A 6,040-nucleotide genomic window follows, 5' to 3' on the forward strand; every position below is an offset into this window, starting at 1 on the left:
GCGCTCCCAGAAGCTCAATTTTTGCCGGTTAGGGCCGAATTTGGCGCCAGCGGACCTAGGCCGAACCCAACATGCTGGGGGCGCCCGGGGGCGCAGGGGGAAACATTTTTGGCGCGAAAAGGAGTGGTTCCGGCGAGTCAGCGACTCATCGCCTTTGTCGTCCTCATTGCCTCGGTTCTCACGGGAATCAATGCCAAGGCTGCCGCGTTGCCGCGCCGGTTAGCCTTTCGTTGATGCCTCACGGGTGGCGTGGCAATGCGCGTCCCGCCCGTTCCTTCCACGCGGCACACGGCGGCAGCTCTCCCACCGCCCATCCGCGGCTATAAAAGTCGTCCTCCCGTGTCGGTGTACGCACAAGCTCTTGCCACCGACGCCCTTCTCTCCACCTCTCGCCGCTGACGCCCCTCTCTCATACTCTCTCCCCCCACCGACGGCAATGGACGAGCGCTTCCCAGGTGACGGCGCGGCAGTGAACGGCTTCGGCCGACGCCATCTGCACGAGGACGAGGCGCGGCTCATCTACGAGGCCGACTATCCGGTGCCCCCAACATGCAGGGGCCAGGCACCTGGAGGCTCAGCGCCGGCGGCGTCCCGGTGCCGCCCGCGCCCACCGAAGCTGCTCGACACGCCAAAATCGCGTGCATCCAGTCTTCGCCGCCGAAGCCGCAGCGGAACCAGCCGAGGTACGCCCCCGACAACAACGCGCTGTGGACGGCGTACTTCAAGCGACGCCACGAGGAGGAGATTACCGCCACCAACGGCATCAAGCCATGCGGCCGCCTCAACTCCGAGGGGCGGCGCCAATGGTGGGGCGTCCCAGGCTGCACCCTTAAGGTCGTCCTCGAGTACATCGAGGCCGGCAACACGCCGCGCCTAGAGTACTCAGCGCCCCTTCCTTCTCTTGCCGCCGCGGCAGCTCCTGGATGCCGCGGCGAATGGAGAAGGCGACCTCGTCGTCGTTGTCGGGCTCTGGCTCTCTTTCCTCCGGTTCGCCGGCGCTCCGTCCCGTCAAGCCGGAGCCGCAGAAGACGCCACTTGGGCGCCGCACCAGCGGCGGCGCCCTCATCATCAACGAGGGTGGTGGCCCCTCTCCTTCTTCCTACCGCCTCGTCAGGCAGAAGACCGAGCCGGGTCTACTCCCCGTGACGAAGGAGCACGAGGCCATGGCCGCTGCCGACGAGACCGCCCTCAAGTGGGAGAAGGCGGACTACATCCGCGAGCAGATGGAGCGCCACCGCCGGGACTACGAGGAGATCAAAGCTCGGCGCCGCGAATGCGAGGAGGGCGGCGGCGTCATCCTCGACAGCGGCGACGAGGAAGCGCCGGGACGCCAAACCCCCCGTGCATCGGCGACGCTGGTCAGGGGTACAGCAGGGACGGCGGCGGCGACGACGACGACGACGGTAGCGGCGGCGGTGACTATACCCAGTTCTACAGGCTCCTCGACATGTAGAAGGCAGAAGGCGGCGGCGGCTGGGCGTAGTTGTAGTTTTTAGTTTGTGTTTTTAAGTTTTTTACAAATATCAATGAAATCGTCTAGTTTGGACGAAATTGTGTTGTGTTTGGCCGATTTTATGTTTTAAAAAACGGCATCTGAGGACGACCTGATGACGATGGCTGGGAACCTGATCGACCCCATGCTGAAATTATCACCGGTTCGTCCATAGGCAACGCTATCTCAAGCCTCTGAAGGCCGAACGACCAGAGATGCTCTTGGTATGCGAGATACGTGTGTTGCTAACCGACGGCTCTCTGCCTGGCTGCCTCCGCCCTAGTACTGGTTCTCCGTGCCAGTCCACCTGCCGACCACGCATGCCTGATGACCGATGGTTGCGTCGCTCACTAGGACTCAATTCCTCAATGTCAAACAATTGTCCAATCAAGAATCTTGAACGACCAGCGTAAGGCCAACTTCACCGCGTGACCTCAAACGGATATTCGTTTTGTCCGGATTCTATCCATTTGGGTAGGGATTGGGGATCATGTCCGGGAGTGTCCTGAGATGCGGTGGCCGTGCGTTCAGCGCGCGGACGAATCCCGACCGCGTTCTGTTCGCGTGCATTTTTCTTTGCAAGTCCTTAACTTTTTTTATCATTCATTTTTGATACATGATAATACATCATCACATTTTGATTAATAAAGCAAGGCCAAAGAAAATAAAAATACAAAAATACATTTTAGAAGATAGCCAATTTCCATAACTGCCCCCTTGAGTTGGGTTAGGGCCTTCTCGATGCATTCATTGTTGATCTGTGGAGGAGACTCGATCTGGCATCCTCCTTTCTTCTTCAAGCCAGAAGTAGATGTTGCTTTATCAGACCTAGTCTCGTGTCTAGCTTCTAATCTAGCAACAAGTGCACTTGTCTCATTTATAGCCTCTATGCTAGCTAAAAGTGCACGAACATGTACTAAATTTCGCTCTATCAATATATCGATGTACTCTTCTTCCCAATACCAAAACTTGCATCCATTCTACACAACAAAATTTGAAGTTAGCACAACTAGTCAAATCTAGAGCACAAACCGAAGCTAAAAAAAGCGCATACCCTGTCGTTTAAGCACTTGATGAACACCCATCCGGGATGTTCCGGCGTTGTAGACATGCGGCGCACGACTATCCTTGGGCAGTGGTCGCACTTAATGAGTGGCAACGGTACGCCGGCGAGCTTTTGGGCAAGCACCGAGCCCGGCCGACCGCCATCCGTGTATCTGTCGGCGGACCACCGACGGTGCAGATCCGAGCGGCTAGAGGAGGAGCCACCGCCTGCATGTGGCCTTGCGGCCCTGCCAGGGCCTTCCGGCGAGGTGCCCGGCCAGTCCATGGCGCGGCCCGTCGGCCGAGCTCAAGACCGACCGGATCCGCCCTAAATCCGGTCGGCGGGTGCGCAAACCAGGTGGCAGTGGTTGGGTAGCTCGGCGGCGCCGAGGGAAAGGGGCTGGACGAGCTCGCGTCCGAACTGCACGGCTGCAATGGCAGCGGCGGCGGCGGCGAGGGGAAGAGTGGGGAAGAGTGGAGGGGTGCGACCGAAGGGAGGGAGGGGGCGGATAGAAAAAGGCTCACCCTGTGCCACCGACGGATGGGCAAGGGGAGGACACGCGCAGACGACCCGCGCGTCCGCGTGGTGTCCGTTTCACCCCCAAAGCGGCGCAAACTTAGGCCGGAATGGGTCGAAAGCGGACACAAAACGGACAAAAGTCCGTTTGCTCCCACGCGTCCTTGCTTGTCCATTTTATCCCAAACGGACGGGGCCAAATAAGATAGGGTCGCGCGGTGGAGTTGGCCTAAGAACAGACGACGAGAATTGTAGAAAAAAGAACCCGCGAACACTTTATCTCACCTGCTACTGTAAGATGGAAGACAGCCTCGCCTAAAGGCGTTTCCTTTAGTGGCTGGCCCAATCGCACGGTTTTGAAAAGGTTCTTTGAGTTGGTACAAACTGCTTTTAAAACCTTCTGCGCCATTTTTTCTTTTATGTTTTTTTCTATTTGTTTTTTCTTCCACTTTCTTTTGGTTTTCTACCCTTTTTTTAGTTTTTCCTTTTCGTTTTTCAGTGGCTTTCCATTTTTATTCTTTTTTAAATACATTCGGCTCTTATTTAAATACACATTGAACATTTTTTAGATACTTATTGAATATTTTTTAGTGCACATTGAAATTTTATTAATACCAGTTAAACCTTTTTTTAGTTACACATTCAATGTTTCTCGAACACATATCGGACATTTTGAATACACGATAAACATTTTTAACGCACACTGGACATTTTAGATGAATGCTAAGAACATTTTTTTTCAAAACATGCAAAACATTTTAAAAGTTTTATAACCATTTTTAAATGCCACTAATATTTTTTGACTGGTATGAAACATTTTTTAAAATTACGTGAATATTTTACGTTGTAAAAATGTTTTCAAACAATTTCATTAACATATTTTTGAAATGCTAATTTTTTAAAATATAAAAAAGTTGAATGGTACCAATCATTTTTTTGTAAATTACGAAAACATTTTTTACATTTTATAAACATTTTTAAACTCTATCATGAAAAAAATGCGTGATGAGTGCTTTTTTTATGGAATGCGTGATGAGTGCTTTAAAAAATGGAAGTAAATTAAATTTTGGACTATACGTAATTAGAATGTTTCAAAAAAGGAACGAATACCAAATGAAGGGAACTAAAATTGAAACATAATGTATTTGTTCTGGTCTGCCCACTAACGGGTCCCGTGAGGCGAGGTGAGTTCTATAGCCGCGCCCAAACGAATCGATCAACATCAACGTGCACCTGTTTTTGGGCTTGGACCTTGTTCGCAGGGGCTGAGATGAGAAGTAATGGGCCAAATTTCAAGGTGGTCCATGGACCACTATGGTCACGCTGTGGCTACACCCCCAATTCTCACGACAGTTCCTCACACAAAAAACCAATTCTCATCACAAGCATATGACTATCTAACCAAATCCTATTTGGCACTTATAGCATCCATTAAGAGCAAAACGGTACACATCACACATCTCCATGCCCTTAGCTAGATTTTGTGGGCCGGACGGTTATGCTTGTTTCTGTGAAGCTTCCAACCGGTTTTCGGAAGCTTTCGGTCCATTTTTTTCGTCTCTCTTTTTTTTGCCCTGTTTTTTCATTACTTTTCTTATTCCTTTTTTTATTTTTTCCCTTTCATTTTTTAAATGCATCAACTATTTTAGAAAATAAATTTCTAAACTTATTCAAATTCATGAACTTTTTAGGAATTGAAATATTTTTATATGAACATATTCAAATTCCCCAACTTTTTACAAAGTTTGTGATTTTTTTGAGGATCAGTTTGTGATTTTTTTAATTCACATTTCTATTATAATTTTTCGGACTTTCTTAAAATTCATGAAGTTTTTTTCAATTTAACAAACATTTTTCAATTTTAGATTTTTTTTTCAAATTCATAATTTTTTCCTCGAATTTCTGAACTTTTTAAAAGTTTAAGTTTTTCCAAATTCTTGACTTAAAAGAAATTGTGATATATTTTCAAACTCATGATTGTTTTCAATTGTTATGAATATTTTCCAGAAGTCAACGGTCAGCCGGTCAACTAATTAACGAATGAGCCGGTAAACCTTTTTTTGCAATTTAACAAACATTTTTCAATTTTAAATTCTTTTTTCAAATTCATAACTTTTTTCTCGAATTTATGAACTTTTTAAAAGTTGAAGTTTTTCCAAATTCTTGATTTAAAATAAATTGTGATATATTTTCAAATTCATGAATTTTTTCAATTGTTATGAATTTTTTCCATAAGTCAATGGTCAGTCGGTCAACTTTTTTTTTTTTGAGAAACGGTCAGCCGGTCAACTAGTTAAGGAATGAGAGCCCGCAAACCAATATCTCCCGACCCAGCGAGGTGTGAGCTTGCAATGAGGGAGCGAGCTTCGTGTTGCTAAGCCGACCCGCTACATGTCACGTGAAAACGCTAGCGCGCTAACTCGCGCTGAACGCGCTGAATAGGAGCAGCTTAGAGCAACTTCAAGGGGCGACCCATTTTGTTCGTTTGGATTATGCAGACATAAAATTTGGCCCAACGAGGCAACCCAAACGAACATCCGTGTCCGCCTGTTGTCCGTCCCCGACCCAAACTCGACCCAAATCTGAGAAAATGGGTACGAAGCGGATGCTCTCGTCGCTCGCTACCGTCCGCCGCACTAGCACACATCTCTCACCTCTCTCGTACAACTTTCTCTCTCGATCCCCTCTGATGCCGCCGCTACGTCGGCCGATTCCGGCTGGAACGGAGAGGCCCAGCGGCGCGATGGGGAGCGGAGGGGCCCTGCGGCCGTGAGGGGAAGCGGAGAGGCACAACGGCCCCGCATTGGAGTGGAGAGGCCTGGCGGCGCGATGGGGAGCGGAGGGGCGACGCGCGGAGGCCAGCCGGTCCCGCCCGACGCGTCGCGTCCAGGGCAACACCGCCGAGCACCACGGTGAACCGCGCCATGGTCTCTCCCGTGAGCCAGCTCCGGTCAACGGACACCGGCCGCCGGCTGGAGGCGTTGACC

General features: G+C 49.9%; 1 pseudogene; it reads left to right on the forward strand.

Annotated features, from left to right (window-relative positions):
* Nucleotides 1-549: 549 nt before the first annotated feature.
* Nucleotides 550-1,496, forward strand: LOC147966409 (uncharacterized; annotated as a pseudogene).
* Nucleotides 1,497-6,040: the final 4,544 nt, after the last annotated feature.

Source organism: Triticum urartu, chromosome 6A (assembly GCF_056163025.1).
Source record: "Triticum urartu cultivar PI428250 chromosome 6A, HENAU_Tu73, whole genome shotgun sequence".
Lineage (NCBI taxonomy): Eukaryota > Viridiplantae > Streptophyta > Magnoliopsida > Poales > Poaceae > Triticum > Triticum urartu.